Source organism: Ruditapes philippinarum, unplaced genomic scaffold (assembly GCF_026571515.1).
Source record: "Ruditapes philippinarum isolate M1 unplaced genomic scaffold, ASM2657151v2 ctg1041_1_1_1_1, whole genome shotgun sequence".
In the NCBI taxonomy this organism is placed as follows: Eukaryota; Metazoa; Mollusca; class Bivalvia; order Venerida; family Veneridae; genus Ruditapes; species Ruditapes philippinarum.
The window spans coordinates 128,714-147,622 of record NW_026859119.1 but is presented as its reverse complement, the minus strand read 5'-3'; positions in this window follow the sequence as shown (position 1 = coordinate 147,622).

Below are 18,909 nucleotides of genomic sequence, written 5' to 3'. Positions count from 1 at the left end.
TTGTGCATTAGAAGAAAAACTAAAAGAAAGATATGGGACAGAAAATAAAGGCGAGGTATTTCGAACCCAGTTAAAGAGTGGTGGTCGTGGGAAAAGGCAAGAATGACTAAGCTAGCTTATCCCACAGGCAGTCAAGATTTGGTCGAGGCTTTGTCACTCGATAGTTTTATACATGCGTTAAATGATTCTGACATACGTTTAAAGTTGCGTGAAATTGCTCCAAAAACTATTTCTGAAGCTGAAAAAATAGCAATGCGCATGGAAGCCCATAGGTTAGCTTATCGAAATAGGAATACGTCTGTCTGTGCAGTAGATAATGTACGTAGTAACAAAGAAAATACGTTGTCTAAATCAACAAATTTCGGTCAAGAGCAGATAAGTAGTGAAAGTAGGCAACATGATAGTTGGCACAATAATCAGGGTAGTAGAAATCAACTATCGCACCAAAGATTAAATCAGTATAGAAATAGGCACCACCAAAATGAAAACAGACCTGGACATCCCCGAAATGAAAATAGATTTCATAATAATGGTTGTTACGGCAATAATAGAAATAATAGAGGGTATCAAAACAATAATTGTTCTTATGGAAATAATGATCAACATAGGGTTAACCAAACTTACCAGGGAAACTCAAACAAGTCCAGCTGGGGGGATCGCAGCTTGACAAATCAAAAAGGTCCCAAATTGCGTTAAATAATTTAGGTTCTGACCATGGATACTTTCTTTCTGCTACCATAAATGAATGTGATTTGACTATGCTTATTGATAGTGGTGCAAATGTTAGCATAATATGTAAAGAAGCTGTTCAAAAATGGCCTTATTCAACTAGACCAGTTTTTGAAGCTGTGCAGTGTTCACTTAATACGATTACTGGTGAAACATCACCTTTTCATGGAAAGGCTGAAGTAGAGATATGTATAGGTAAACAAAAAATACTTCATGAGTTTTTGATTGCTGATATAAAGCAACCTGCCATTATTGGGTTAGATTTTCTGTTTAAGCACAATTGTGATATAATGTTGAGTAAAGGGTACATTACTCTGAAAGGGGAGAGAATCCCCTGTTTTATGAATCAGAAAGATGCACCTGTCAATTGTTGTAGAATAGCAGTAACTGAAACCATAGTTATTCCCCCTGAAACTGAAGTTATTGTAGAAGGGAAACCGTTGGACAGCTTGAGTCGAGATAGGGATTGTTTGATAGAACCAAATTTAAGTTTTGCTGAAAAATCAGGGTTGTTAGTAGCAAAATCTTTAATTAGTCCAAAAAATGGCCATTTTCCTATGAGAATTGCAAATTTCAATAGTGAACCTTATACTATTTATGAAAATACAGTAACTGCTGTATTAGAACCTGTAACTGTAAATGAGCCTGTATCTGTGAGAAATGTTAGCACTAATGTATCCAAGGTGGCAGCAAGTAGTACAACTCTGCCTGAGCATTTAAAAAGTGTTTATGATAGGTCTTCTGTGCATCTCGATAATATACAAAAAGGAAAGTTAAAACAGTTTCTTATAAAGAATCAAGATGTGTTTTCACAAAATGATAGAGACATTGGTCATACTGACTTAGTTACACATAAAATAGACACTGGTAATCATGAACCTGTAAAAACCTATCCTTATCGTGTCCCACTAGCAAAACGTAAAGCAGCAGAAGCTGAAATTAAGAAAATGGTTGAGGACGGGATAATAGAACCTGCATGTTCCCCATGGCTATCCCCAATTCTTATGGTAACAAAACCAGATGGCAGTATCAGGTTTTGCTGTGATTTTCGAAAACTTAACCGTTGCACTGTAAAAGAATATCAACCTCTGCCTAGAATAGAAGATAATTTAGATGCATTATCATCTGCAAAATGGTTCTCCGTTTGTGACCTAAAATCAGGTTTTTGGCAGATCGATATTGATAAAGAAAGTAGACATAAAACAGCATTTAGCTTGCAAGGTGGTCAGCAATGGCAGTTTCGTAAATTAGCCTTTGGTCTTTCTAATAGTCCTAGTGTATTCACCAGGCTCATGCAAATGGTATTCAAAGGTCTTATTTGGAATACTTTAGTATTGTATTTAGATGACATTATTGTCTTTGCACAAACTTTTGATCAAGCCCTTGTACGTTTACAAGAAGTTATGGACAGGTTAAGACAAGCTGGCTTAAAGTTGCATCCGAAAAAGTGTCATCTCTTTCAAAAACAGGTTACATTCTTAGGTCACGTTATAAGTGAAGATGGCATTTCAACATGTCCCGATAAAGTTAAAAGTGTGCAAGAATGGCCAAGACCAAGAACATGTAAGGAGGTTAAAAGCTTTACCTCTTTAGTCTCATTTTACCGAAAGTTTATTCCTAGGTTCTCAACTATTGCAAAACCTTTGCATGCACTATCAGAAAAGGGTCACAAGTTTGTGTGGACCACAGAATGTGAACAGGCCTTTGTTACCTTGAAAGCTGCTTTGACCAGTAGTCCTATATTAGCTTTCCCTACTTCAGATGATTATTTTATAGTTGACGCTGATGCGAGTAATTTCGCGTATGGCGGAGTCTTGTCACAAATACAAAATGGCCAGGAAAAGGTTATAGCGTATTACTCCAAATGCTTTACTAGATCAGAACGAGGATATTGTACTACACGTAAAGAACTTTTTAGTGCAATATCAACAGTAAAACACTTTCATCATTACTTATACGGTCGAAAGTTTACCATCAGAACTGATCATGCCAGTTTAAAATGGTTAACTAATTTCAAAAATCTAGAAGGTCAACTATGTAGGTGGATAAATATTCTAGAAAATTATGATTATGAAATTGTACATAGACCTGGTAGGGTTCATAACAATGTTGATGCACTTAGTAGGAGACAATGTTATGATGAGTACTGTGTACATTGTGATAAGAGTAGAAAGCAGATATGATAATTTAACAGTTGCTAGAGTAGCACTTAAACAGGATAAAAAGTTAAAACAACCTGTAGATTAAAATATGGTTAAAATCAAACCAGAAGTTTGTACAAGTAGTACAAATATTAACGTGATAAACAAAATGTGATTTAATGTTGACAAAATTTAATGACAAGTCAGATTATGTGTGCCCTGAACTATCTTTTCTTTCTGTATAAGTTATTTTTGGGATTATTGCAATAAAAGTAACTTTAATGTTGTTTATAGTGTATATGTTTTCCAAAATGAGTAATAAGACAACTTCTATGTCCACAGAGAAATTAATTATTCCTGTAGAAAATAATGTGATAAAAAGTAAAACTGTAGTTGCTAACCAAGTAAAGAAGTCTTACGATATCTGTGTTAGTAACGCTTGCAACAATAATGAAATGTCTAGTCAAGATGTGATAGTTGATAGAAAATTGGGTAATAATTTAGCATCGGTCCAGAGCAGTGACTGTTGTGGGAAATACCATTCTATACTGGGATTAGTTATAATACAACTGACATGAAGATTGGGTCAAAATCAAGTAAACAGTGTAATACTTTAAATTCTATAGATGTAAGATCATTATCTGAAAAGAGTATTAAAGATACTTGATTAATGCTTCCGAGGGATCACTTGTTTCCAGAATTTTTTTTTTCATTTCTAGTGATGCCATGAATAAGAAATATGATCTTAATAGTCATGAAATACAGTATTCCGAGGGTGACCGTGTCTGGTATTACAATCCTCAGAGAAAAGTTGGTCGCAGTAGTAAACTTACACGACCATGGAAAGGTCATTATTTAATAGTAACTAAAATAAGTGACATCCTGTTCCGCATTCAGGGTGGTTCTAGAGAGAAACCGCGTGTTGTGCATAAGGATAAATTAAAGCCTTATGACAGCCAATTATAAAATTCTGGAAACAAAGTGATCCCTCGGAAGCATTAATCACTACAAAATAACATAATAATTGCAGACTCGGTTTGATTGAGTCTGTACATGAGGGACAATGAATAAGTGCAACATCCCTCACGCCCTCTAGTACCGGCTTGAGCAGTACTCAATTCTCAACACTTTATAGTGTTGGCATTAATGATCCCGAAGGACCAGAAAATATAACAACACTGAAGTGAGGTACGGGGCAACTTTTTACTGCTGCCACACGGCACTTGACACTTGCTGTTGTGAAGTACAAAATTCTGGAAACAAAGTGATCCCTCGGAAGTATTAATCACAACAAAATAACATAAGAAATTGCAGACTCGGTTTGATTGAGTCTGTACATGAGGGACAATGAATATGGGCAACATCCCTCACGAACAAAGTGATCCCTCGTTCAAAGTTCAGAGCACAATGTAATAATGATATAATTACTTTGATATCTTGTGTTTTCACAAACAAATTAGGCTGTCACAAATCTGTAAATATCTAACAAATATGGTATACATGAAGCTAAAACATATCTTTTTTTAACTAAAACTGTTGTATTTGTCTTCTTTCAGAAACGGTTTACATGTCGCACATGTGGTGACATGCACTTTACCACCAAGGGTAAATGTAGAGCTCATCTAATTGACCAGCACTCAAAGATTAACTTCAAATGCACAAGGTGTGGGAAAGTGTTTTAAAGGAACACACCAGGCCAGGCGTATCATACAAGAAGGGAAGATTTCATTAGAGTTCATAAGACCACTGGCCAACGTGGGGCTGAGGCAGAAGATTGTCTTCAAGAATTTATTATACCCCCAAAAACGAAGTTTGGGGGGTATATAGGAGTCACCCGGTGGTCGTTCGGTCGGTCGGTCGGTCCAGACGTCCGTTGCATTTTCCTTGTCCGGAGCATAACTTGAAAACTAATGGTTGGAATTCAATATAACTACATACAATGGTCAAGCACATTGAGAGGAAGTGCAGTGCACAAGAACCATATCTCTATCTCGACTAATTACAGAGTTATTGCCCTTTGTTACTTTTCCTTGTCCGTGGCATAACTTGAAAACTACTGGTTGGAATTCAAAACAACTTCATACAATTGTCAAACACAATAAGGGGAAGTGCAGTGCACAAGAACCATAACTTTATCGTAAGTAATTACAGAGTTATTGCCCTTTGTTGCTTTTTCATTGCCTTCTTTTTTTGTCCGGACCATAACTTGAAGACTAATGGTTGGAATTCAATATAACTACATACAATGGTCAAGCACATTGAGAGGAAGTGCAGTGCATAAGAACCATAACTCTATCTAACGTAATTACAGAGTTATTGCCCTTTATTACTTTTCCATTGCTTTCTTTTGTCCGGACCATAACTTGAAGACTAATTATTGCAATTCATTATAACTTCATACAATGGTCCAGCACATTGAGAGGAAGTGCAGTGCACAAGAACCATAACTCCATTTTGACTTATTACAGAGTTACTGCCCTTTGTTTCTTTTCCTTGTCCAGAGCATGACTTTAAAATTACTGGTTGGAATTCAAAACAACTTCATACAATGTCCAAGCACAATAAGGGAAAGTGCAGTGCACAAGAACCATAACTCCATCTTGACTAATTACAGAGATATTGCCCTTTGTTACTTTTCCATTGCTTTCTTTTGTCCGGACCATAACTTGAAGACTTATTGTTGGAATTCATTATAACTTCATACAATGGTCAAGCACATTGAGAGGAAGTGCAGTGCATAAGAACCATAACTCCATTTTGACTAATTACAGAGTAACTTCCCTTTGTTACTTTTCCTTGTTCAGAGCAGGACTTGAAAACTACTGGTTGGAATTCAAAACAACTTCATACAATGGTCAAGCGTAAGAAGGGGAAGTGCAGTGCACAAGAACCATAACTCCATCTTGACTAATTACAGAGTTATTGCCCTTTGTTACTTTTCCTTGTCCAGAGCATAATTTGAAAACTACTGTTTGGAATTCAGTACAACTTCATACAGTTGTCAAGGACATTAAAAGGAAGTGCAGTGCACAAGAGCCATAACTCCATTTTGACAAAATACAGAGTTATTGCCCTTTAATACTTTTCCTTGTCCGGAGCAAACTCAAAACGTACTGGTTGGAATTCAAAACAACTTCATACAATGGTCAAGCACAATAAGAAGAAGTGCAGTGCACAAGAACTATAACTCTATCTTCAGTAATTATAGAGTTATTGCCCTTTGTTCTTTTTCTTTGTCTTTCTGGACTTATTACAGAGTAATTCAATTAAACTTCATCAATGGCCAACCACATTGAAAGGAAATGCAACATACATGAACCACAATTATCTTTAATTGCCCACAACCATAACTCTATGTTTCAATTCTATTACAAGGTATTCTGTTACTAGTTACATCCTCATTTCCAAAGCAGACTTGTGGGGGTATTAATCACATTTAGTGATAGTCCTAGTTAAAAATATAGATGATTTAATTATTGGCAATAGGAACAACAAAGAGAATCATTCACCAACAACAAGAATTGCAACAAGACCTCAACTATATGTTAGAAAAAGAAAAAATGACTTTCTAACACCAAATCAAAAAAGAATGAGAAGCAAATCTCCATCGTCATCAAGGTCGTCATCATCATCATCTACTACATCAACAACATCTTCGTCATCATCAACGTCTTCGTCATCTGCCGCACACTCGTCTGAATTAGAAATGGCGACATTAGAAGCTCTAGCTGTGGGAGAGGTATACGAAGAAAAAATACTATTAATTTGTGGAAGAGAAAAACAAAAAAAGAAAAAAGAGGAAATGAAAGAAGAATTAGTGAAATGAGGCAAAAGGAAAAGAACAAATGAAAATGGCTACTGACGTGATAGAAAAAAGAAGTAACAAAAAATGAAAGCAAGGAGAATGAACAAAAAGAGGAGAAAAGAGAAAAGTTGGAGAGCGAGAGAGGCTAGAAAAAGAAAGACTAGAAAATGAAAGAAAAGAAAGGCTAGAAAATGAAAGGTTGCAGAGAGAAAGGCCAGAAAAAGAAAGACTTGAAAATAAAGACTTGAAAATGAAAAGTTGGAGAGAGGAAGGCTTGAAAAAGAAACAATTGAAAATGAAAGAAAAGAAAGGCTAGAAAATGAAAAGTTAAGGTGAGAAAGGTAAGAAAAAGAAAGACTTGAAAATGAAAGAAAAGAAAGGCTAGAAAAGGAAAGACTTGAAAATGAAAGAAACGAAAGGCTGGAAAATAAAAAGTTGGAGAGAGAAAGGCTTAAAAAAGAAAGACTAGATAATGAAAGAAAAGAGAATGAAAGTAAAGAAAAAGAAAGGCTAGACAATGAAAGAAAAGAGAATGAAAGAAGAGACAAGAGCCATGTCAACATTGCCATCCCCCTGCCGAATGTATTTGCTCATTGGAAGAATGTATATGTAGTAGAGCGGAATAATTCCATTTTAAGAGGTATTTTGGTAATGAAAACTGATGGCAATAGTGATTACAGATTTGAAACCTATGTGAATACTGATGGCTGAAAATAACAAAGGGCAATTACTGAAAAATGATGCAGGGTAGGTTATCATTCTTGTGTGCTGCATCCCTCCTCAGTAAAATTTATCCACCTAATAGATGAAGTTTCAAGTTGATACCTCAAATACTTTTTGAGAAAAAAATTGAATTGAAAAATTAAGTATGAAAAAGAACAAAGGGCAAAAACTCAAAAATTATAAAAGGTATAGTTATCATTATTGTGCAGTGCACACCTCCTGAGTGAGATCTATGCACCTATGAAGTTTCATTTTGATATCTCAAAGGCTTTTTGAGTTATGCTCTGGACAAAAATTAATTTTGAAAAATAACAAAGGGCAATAACTCAAAAATAATGCAGGGTAGAGTTATCATTCTTAAGCACTGCACTCCTCCTCAATGAGATACATCCACCTTTAAAGTTTCAAGTTGATACTTCAAATACTTTTTGAGATAAGCTCTGGACAAATAGCATGAAAAAAGGGCAATAACTCAAAAATTGTATAGGGAAGAGTTATCATTCTTGCACACAACATTCCTCCTCAATAAGATCTATCGACCTATGATATTTTATGTTGATATCTCAAACACTTTTTGAGTTATGCTCCACTCAGGTGAAAAATTAAGTATGAAAAATAACAAAGTGCAATAACTCAATAATTATGAAAGGTAGAGTTATCATTCTTATGCAGTGCACACCTCCTGAGTGAGATCTATGCACCTATGAAGTTTAATGTTAATATCTCATAGGCTTTTGGAGTTATGCTCTGGACAAAAATCAATTTTGAAAAATAACAAAGGGCAATAACTCAAAAATCATGCAAGAAAGAGTTATCATTCTTGTGCACTGCACTCGTCCTCAATGAGGTCGATCCACCTTTGAAGTTTCAAGTTGATACCTCAAATACTTTTTGAGATAAGCTCTGGACAAAATAGCATGAAAAAAAGGGCAATAACTCAAAAATTGTATCGGGAAAAGTTATCATTCTTGCGCACAACATTCCTCCTCAATAAGATCTATCCACCTATGACATTTCATGTTGATATCTCAAACACTTTTTGAGTTATGCTCCACTCAGGTGAAAAATTAGGTATGAAAAATAACAAAGGGCAATAACTCAAAAATTATGAAAGGTAGAGTTATCATTCTTGTGCACCGCACACCTCATGAGTGAGATCTATGCACCTATGAAGTTTCATGTTAATATCTAATAGGCTTTTGGAGTTATTCTCTGGACAAAAATCAATTTTGAAAAATAACAAAGGTCAATAACTCAAAAATCATGTAAGGTAAAGTTATTATTCGTGTGCACTGCACTCCTCCTCAAGGAGGTCGATCCACCTATGAAGTTTCAAGTTGATAACTCAAATACTTTTAGAGATATGATTTGGACAAAAATGTCGGACGGACGGACGGACGGAAGGTCGGACGGACGGAGACTATTTCTATATCCCCGAAATTTTTCGACGGGGGATAAAAAAGAAGAAAAAGAAAGTCTAGAAAATGAACAAAAAGAGAAGGAGTAAAGAGAAAAATTGGAGAGAGAGAGAGAGAGAGAAAAGAGTAAAGTATGGCAAAGAAAATAGTAGAAAAAACAGTTGAAAATAAGGAAACAGAAAAAAAAAAAAAAAAACAGAAAAAGAAATGAAGAAGAAACTAGAAGAAATTTAACATAAAGAAATCATAATTTTGAATGTGGGAGGTACAAAATTTCCTACCACCAGAAGAAAGTTTGCTTAAAAATATTGCATTACGGATTGATAATGAAGATATATATATTGATCGGGACAGTAACATTTTCAGAACAGTACTTTAGCTTCTCAGATATAGCCGACAAGGTGAACTTACACCAGCTTCTCTGTTATCGAACAGTAAAATAGAACTGAAAGAATTTATTCTTGAATGTAAATACTATGGCCTACTCAAATTAATGAAAATAGCTACAGAGAAAAGAGAAAAACTAATTGGACTATTTTGAAATTAATAAAACATAAGTCATATCATCATCAAGTAACAGTATTAAATATCAGAAATTGAATTAAATAAAAAGAAATGTCATGTTTATACATGTAAACACCAAGAAAATATCAGAAAATGTATTATAATTATACAGATATGTCATGTGTTCTTCACATGTAATTTCGCGTGGAATATATATGTATGAAAATGTACCCAAGTTACAGAAGAAGAGCAGATGAAGATTGTAATTAATTATTAGGTATATGAGTTAAATATAATTACTTTTAATTTTATGTATACAATACCTTAATTTTTCCTCAATTGGTGTGTAAGATTTTTCCTCTTTATTGCTTAACAGTCACATTTCATTTGTTCCTAATGAAGTCAGTAAAAAAAATTTGATTAATGTTTTTAAACTGTAGCTTTATACAAAAAAAAAAACAAATTGAAAATTTTCATTAGCATAGTTTACATAGTAAGTGTTGATTGCATAAGGTAATAGCAAATATTATTGACAGGAAATACCTTAAATAATAAAAAAAACGTTAAGGAATTTTCATACATTTATGATTAAATAATTTTTAACATACTACATACTATGTGTAATACTTTCATAATTAAGCAAGAACACAAATTTTCTGTTCCTTTATAACACAAGTGTCTATTGTATGATTGATAGGTATGTAATTGAGTGTTGTTTAAGATCCTGTATGTTTTGTGATTGATGTTGTTACTGTGTGTATACCACATTTGCAAAAAATTATAAATGCATATAATTATGCAGACAAAACAATTTTCAAACATCGAAGAATATGTAAAATGTGTACTGCAAATTTTGTGCACGTTATATTTAATCAATAAATTACATGCATTCATTTCTTGGAAATTTTGACTTAGAATGTATAGAAAATAAATGTCTAATTACGTCCCTTTATTTACATGAAATGTTTAATTGGGTAATATCTTTATAAATAATGCTTATTAGAACTTACAATACTGACCAATCTTAATTTGAGCATCATATTAATGAAATAAAACCATGAAAAAAATTGTGTTACAGGATCTTTAATTGTTTTATGCTCTGTTGAGGTTATTAATATTATACAGAAATGCTTATTGAAATTAACTAAGAGAACATTAGGGCAATGAGTCTATGATACGACTGATAGTTATATAAATAAATGTCACATGTTGTTAAATGTTATGCTCTGATGAAATTATTATATTGCTTAGTGAAATCTTTATTCACTAAGACATTATGGCATTTATGTAAAATTGAACTAAGCCTTAAAGTTTAGAATATTTGCTAAACTTTTCATTATTACTTAATCAAGTTAATGTTGAGGTTATAAATTGCTACAAGTATCAAACATTTATTTTTGCAGTTATGAAATGCCATATGTAAGTGAGACTTAATGAATGTGTATATATGTGTTTATATAAATTATTAATGAAATAGATGTACAAGTTTATACTTACCTGATGTTGGTTGACTGTAATGTTGATGGTCAATATTTTTTCTCTTTATCATATTATTTCTTGGAAGTAAATACTATCAACATCTACCATAATGCACATCTGTAAAACAAATTCAATGGTTGTGATGTATGTGTTAAAAAAATTGTATGTTCATAAAATTATTCATTAACATGTAATTAACTTATAGTATATTTTTAAAGGGGGTCATTATTAACATTTTTTTTTTGGGGGGGGGGGGGTTGACACTTTTAGTGAACACAGGTTTTTGTATCAATCTGGTCATATTTTTTCTTCCCAGGTCCGATACCCGTGCCTGTGGTAATAAGAGTAATTGGAATGCATGTGTGAATTGTAAATTGTTGAATAAAACTTATACATCGTTATCTAAGTTCAATCCAGTTCTAGTCTATTATGTTACAACTCTAAGCATTAATAAATTAAATTATTCATGTCAATTAATTAAATTGTGTAGAAATTAATTACTCATGTCATGCATTATTACATTACAAAGTATTTAAGTAAAGTTAAATGTACCTTTTGAAAGACACCACACTGGTATTTTTCCGTAATAATTCTTTCTTGTCCTGCTTAATTGGAGACCAATCCTTTAGGGGGGGGGGGGCAATTATGTCAAATTGTGTTTTGTGTCTTACAAAGTCACGGGACGCTTTAATTTTATGGAATTATTTGCTGTTTCGTCAAGCGTCTCATGATCCCGATGTAGTCCAAGCTTTATCTATGTTTTAACTTTTAAGTCTCTGTATTTATTGAGATATGCGAGTTCCAAGTAGTCTTCACCATTCACCACGATTTACTTCGGGTAGCGAGTGACGTCACAAGTACTGGGTCGCGCGCCCCTATTCTATTTAAGCTACTGGGTTAACCTATCATACCAGACGTAAGAAATGTACTCCTATCAAATATAACTATAAACATTTAACCTGTCACTGATCTGGGATCTTTATACAATTTTAAATAACTCTTAAGTTGGTATTATAACCTTAACTTGAAGTTCAAGTTGAAGTTCATGTTACTTCCCCCGAATTATCGCCTGGCATATATTTAAATCCTGACTAGCTTTAAGCTAACACCCTTTTCTCACTTTTATGGGGGCGTAACAATATTAACCTCTGATTTACCTTGACTCATGTGTGACATTTACTTTAAGGTCATATTATTGATTTTTCACTCATAATTGCTGTAATTGGCTATAACTTAGAAAGTGATCATTTGATTTTTATCATACTTGGACAAAACAACCTTTTGGACAACATTCTAAAAAGTTGAACTGACCATGACCTTGGTCTTAAAATGACCTTAATAATCAAGGTCAAGTTATTGAATTTTGGTTAAAATGTCATAATTTTGTTATTTTTACAGTTGATACCTACATCATACATGTATATAAGTTATTTCAAAACAAACATTTCAGAGATCATACCTCCATAGCACTGGTTATTGCGAGCAAACACCATGGAGCTGGCTAGCATTCAAAGAAGTGTATAAAATCGTAGATAGTGATACCAGGACAAATAAGTGGGAAATAATTAGAGACAAAGACACTAAGCGTTTACAGAGACTGTCTAGAGGTACATTATTACTTTTAAAATCAGCGTAAAGAAATTAATTTATATAGAGGATATTTGTTTGTTTTGCATGACTGTAAGATTGAAATATATTTCACTGAGTGAACACTAGATGCAATGTTTTCACTAGTGACGTAGCAAAGAGTGAAAATATGGTAGCTGGTGTTCACGAATGAAATATATCTCAATCCTATATGTAAAACAAATAAATTTTCTTTTTATTTCATGCTTTTTAAGTGATATTAAGTATTTTTTACTGATTTTGTCGCGTAACATAGCGCGTTCTCCTTTATGACGTCATCATATCATGATGTCACATTATCAATTTTGAAATATAGTTCTGTTAAATTTCTCTAATTTCATTACATTTTTAACATGATGTATGATGGCATCAACTTCCTTTCCTAAAGAAGCAAAATTTACGTATGGCTGCATCTATTTTTTCCTGTTATTCCATTTAGTTATGATTTTCTTTTCATCCACATTCAGATATAGTCCGGCTACAGTGATAATTATATTTCATAAATTTAATTAGTGGTTTATCATAATAAAATTATCTGATATATTACAGTAAAACACTTGAAAGCATGAAATAAGTTAAGCTACATGCATTAAAAATTGTATGCTTTATGTAAAACATGTGGTTAAACCATAAAATTGTAACCATATGAAAAACATGTTATACATGTGTACCAATATGAAAATCATGTGTCGGAACTATATGCAAAACATACGGGGTACTATTCTTGGAGAAACCGTATGTTTCAACCATATGTTAAACGTGTGTGTCACATATGTTTAACATGTGGTGCATATTTACCTAAAGCTTGTTTGTTTAGTCATTTAACGTCCAAATGACGTCAAATTTCAGATTTACATCATTGAAGTATTAATAGAAGTTTACCCGCATTTTACCTCATGAAATAGACGTTCAAATTATTTCCACATATGTTTATTATTTAAACATAATATAAATTTTTTAGCATGCGCCGATGTTGCGTTGCCATGGTTATTAAAATGCCAAAAGTTCGTAAAGGAAATACAAGTTTACGATAAAAGTAAAACTCTCCTTCAGAAATAAAGACACTCTTATAAAAGTCCACTTCTATTTTTTGTGTGAAATGGAATGTAAAAGTTTCAGAGTCCAGTGAGATATTATAAAAAAAACACATCGGAAAAATATCAAGAAACGATATGAAAAAGTGTACTATAGGCATTAGCATTTCTTCATTTACTCGACTGTACTTTTTTATGTAGAACATTAATACCTATGTTCAACATAAAAAAGTACAGTCGAGTAAATAAAGAAATGCTAATGCCTATAGTACACTTTTTCATATCGTTTCTTGATATTTTTCCGATGTGTTTTTTTATATATCTCACTGGACTCTGAAACTTTTACATTCCATTTCACACAAAAAATAGAAGTGGACTTTTATAGCATAAAATGTTTATGAAAAAGACAACGACTTTATTCTTACATTATTAACAGGGATGGAGCGTAATATTTTATCCAATAAACTAAGTACGAATAACGCATTAAATTTTAACGTTTTATTAAACAATATACAACAGTATGTTATGTCATAAAAACACTTCTCTCAGCTGTTTATTTATAAATTTAATGAATGTTTATTATTTGATAAAGGATAAACTTGCAGTTCCTTACACATACAACACATAATTTCTAAAGTACTGTAGTTTTTGGAGGAATCAATTAACAATTGATGAATACTAACATTTTTTTCGCAAAAGACTGTATTGTGTGTTCATGATACCATTAGACAATAGATAAAAACAGAATCCCTAAAGAAAGCCCAACACAGCAAAATTGAAAATGTTGCAGGCTCGGTTTGATTGAGCCTGTTCATGGACGGTACTGGAAAGTGCAAGTTACCGTCCACGCCCCCTAGCACCGGCTTAAGCAGAATTCAACATTTAAACATGAAATGGTAAAATTTTGAATTTAGAAACATCCGCAGATGTGTTCATACGGCGGTTATCATGGAACCTTCAATGTGACACTTCCGTGCCATTCCATGAAACAAACGATAATAAAATTCCGTATTATATTTATATATTGTATAAGAGACCGTAAGGTTAAAAATATCAAGAAGATTGCTTGATTGTGACAATTATATGTTTGTTTGTTTTTGTTTTGTGAGTTTTCATACCGTTTTTTTTCATACCAAAATACCCACAATGTTTATATGCGCTATTAGAATTGAACAGAAAACTGAAAGTTTTTTTAAAACTCGTTGGTAATTACAAAATAATAACAACGTGTGCATTTAATTCAGTTAGATAAAACAATTCAAATTGCTTGACAAAGCTTATTATTTTTGACATAAGCCAAAATTTAAGCAACAGAAGGCGACGAAACTTTCTTTTATATACATTGTACTTAGGCTATTAAAACGGCTATATGGAATAAGTTCATTCATACCTAGCCTGCCTTTTTGTGTTTCCTTACCTACATATTAATGACACATGCTTGCGTTGTATAGATAGAAATACATGTTACAGTAATAATAATTATTAACTCTGTCTTAATTTTGATGTGTTCGGTGAAGAAACATTTGATAACTATAATTTCGTGTCATGTTTAATATAAACATGCATTATAATATCTCATATGATTACAGATGTCTGGGTTTAAAGACAAATGTCTGTTCTTATTATAATTTTTATTTACATGGCATTTTAGTCAGGCAATATTTTCAAAAGATGGTAACTATCATTCTCTGAACAATTGACTCTTTTTCATTTAATTAAATTGAAAATTTAACTTAAAACATTGAATAAATACATATAACAAACATTTTGTTCGAGCGATCAAGCATATATCGTTCGGTCGATCGAACAAAAAGGACCGTACAAAATTTTCATTACCAAAACTTGTGATCAACCGAACAAAAATGTTCAAACACTGTGTTGGAAAATTTATCTTTCAATCTGTACTAAAAAGATTAACATTTTGTTCGATCGATCGAACAAATATAATTTTTTATGATCAGTCCAACAAAAAGGGCAAACATCTTTAAAGTTATTTCTTTGTTCGATCGATCGAACAATATTTCTTCTCATTTCGAAAAGTGGTTAAATAAATGAAAAATTTAAAATAAACATTTTGTTCGATCGATCGAACAAAACTGTTCAATCACTGTATTGGAAAATTTCTCTCTAAAATTGTACAAAAATAATAAACATTTTGTTCGATCGATCGATCGGACAAATATATATATTTTGTTCAATCGATAGAACAAAAAGGGCAAACATCTTTTTTCTTTGTTAGGTTGATTATGTGTGAACCAGAGATTACTTGTTCATTTGAACCAAAAGCTTCCACTTGTGAACCAGAGATGAGCCCTTTAGATGAACATCTGAACCAGAGATGACCCACTTCATGTGAAACATGGACAGTCATTCTAAGGGAACCATAAAAAACCCATCAATGTGATCCAGAACTGAACCCAAACTATGACCTAGAGATGATCTCTCTCTGCCAACCAGATAAGACCTCTACATTTGAACTTAAGGAGACCTCTATATTGGATATAGGTTTAAACCCCATGTTAGACAATGGTAATCCACACAAGTGAACTAGAGTTCATCACCGCATGTGAACCAAAGAAGACATTCGTATATGATTCACAGAACATATCCCCTTGTGAAACAGGCTATTTACAAATGGACTTAAGCAAAACTTGCTATGGAAATCTGAGCTTTTGCCATGTGGACCAGATTTGTCCTCGTCCTGTAAATCACTGTGTAAGCCAGAAAAGACCTCGCCATGTGAAGTAGCGAACGACACTACATGTGAATTTGACTATCTTACATGTGAATTTCAGTGTAAACCAGAGGAAACCTCCACATGTCAAGCAGAAGATAACTTACCAAGTGAAACAGAAGAATCTTCAACAGATGAGGACTGTCTAAGTGATGGATCAGATTGGTGTCCACCAAGCCATGATAGCGATACTAGTGGTGCCCACCAAGCCATGATAGCGATACTAGTGAAGGTGAGGAATTTCCATTTGAAAATAAAAACAATATCTTGAATGAAAAATTGGAAATGGTAATGGTGGGACAGACACCGAGCTAGAAACCCGTTGAGCTTGTTATGAAAATGGAAAAACATCAGGATTTCTTAAGGGACAAAAAGCATATTCAATTCTTGAAAGTGAAATGGAATTTGACATAAAAATCCTCAAATATAAGAAAGCTCCTAAATTCACATGTTTCAAAGCGAGATACAGTCATAAGGCTGTAACCAACATTACTTAATATTTTTTCCAATATTTCATCAGAATAGATTTTGCGTAAGGCATATTAGTTCATACATATTGTTAGAAAATTACGCTGACATTGTCCTATTCGAAATTCTCTTAAGATACGATAAATTAAACATGTTTATATGTTTAACCACTAGCAGTTTGATTTTGAAAAATCTCAGTTCAAATCTTTCGGGCGTCTGCTTGTAGTCGTGAAAACTAGTGACACATATGTATAAACAGATAGGCACTAGAACTTATTATAGAAACTCAATGTATGAAACACAGTAGAACTATTTAACAGAAACTCAATGTATGAATGGATCACCTTATAAACGCGTGTAACAATTCATTAATCTTGTTTTATGAGCTATAGATGCTGCAAAGTCAAACAATGCATGTTGATTAAAGATTATCGGCCGTAAGTCAGTACAATTGATGCGCAGGAAATTCCTTCTTTAATCACCCAAATGTTACATCAAACAACGATGTACCATAATCCACACAATATATGAATCAATATTTCTTTTATGGAATTTTCAGCTATGATCACCCGAATTCACTCATGGTTGAGCAGCGAAGGTTCTAGACCACTTTGGACAACAAGACAATTCTACTGGCTAATTTGGACACACCTTTTTTGGAAAATCTATAAATGACTCAAAGACAATGCAGTCGTCGGCAATCCACTGTAAACACGAACATGTTTTCAAATAAGAACCGAGAATACACCAAGTAAATCCGTAAGTTTCAAGTAAGTTCTCGCCTGCAAGTTTGGTTACCATCTATGACCTTGTTTTGGCTTTCTTTAGGGATTATGTATTTATCTATTTTTTGGAACAGTAAGTAGTCTTAACTCCGTATATATAATGGTCGTGAGTATGTATTGACGACGAGTCGATAGTGTTGAAGTTCATGACTATCCGTTATGTTTCCTATTTATAACAGAACAGAACAGAAATAGTATATGTGTCGCTACTCACGACTTGTCGTTAGATAGTTATCCGAGACAAATCTTAACGCAATAATTTAGAGGAAGAGCTAAACACTCGGGACTCCGATTAATGACACCTAACCCCTTTTTACGCTCAGAAATAATTATAAAGAATCAAATGATTAAATAAAGCAGAATATATTTGTTGTTCAATTAATGTTCATGTTTGCATAGTGTTTTATCTCAATTTTCATCTATAAATAAATGTGTGTTGGTGTTTGAATTAAAAAAAACAAGCAATTATCATAGTATTGCAAGCAATCCATAAGTCCCCTACCGGTAAGAGCCCAAGCAACATTCTGAAGGGCCATTGGTCATTCACTTAGGTTCCTATTTTAAGTAAATTTGTTGAAAAAGTTCTTTAAAAGTGATCACAGGAAACAGTTTTTATGTACAGACAGACGGACTGAAGGACACTCTAAAGTTATTTTTTAAACATCCATGTTATCAAAATATAACATTTTTAAAATCCTATCATGATTGAAGAAGTTGGAGTTTTGTTTGTTTGTTTGGATTTTTACGGCACGTCAACACATAACTGGCCATATCGTGCCGAATGCTATAATAGGCTTAAAATATTATGTAAAACATTTTAAATGGCAATAGAAATGAGCCAATTAGATCCTAGAATACAAATTTATCTCTTTTAAATAATCAATTATGTTTTTTGATTGAATTGTATTAAAAAGTTCTTTGAGTGAATTTACAGAATAAAATCTATTACGGGCCTGTGAAAAATCATGACAGTCAAGAAGAAAATGCTTGACAGTAAAATTTTCATTACAACCTACACAGAAAGGGAAGAAGTTGGAGTAAAAATTACCAATTTCTCAAAAAAAAGTCTAAGTTCAAAAGGGGCATAATTCTCCCTAATAGTCTTGCTAGAGTATTGAACACTCACAAATGTTGAGTGACAATAAGAAACATTTATATGAAGTTTGAAGTAGATACATTCAGAAAAAGAAGTTATTAAAAAAAATTTTTAATGAAAATTTTAAGTTTAAGGGAGGTAATTCTGATAATTTTTGTGCTAGAGTTGTAAACCTTGTCACATATGATGTGGTTGATGACAAGCAACTTATATTTAAAGTTTGAAGAAAATACCTTAAGAAATAAAGAACTTATAGTGAAAAAACTTAAAAACTAGAATCAGAAATCTTGAAATTCAGTCTATTTGTTGCCATAGCAACCAGAATTTTCAACATAGGATGTAAAAAAAGGATGTGCATAATTTCCAT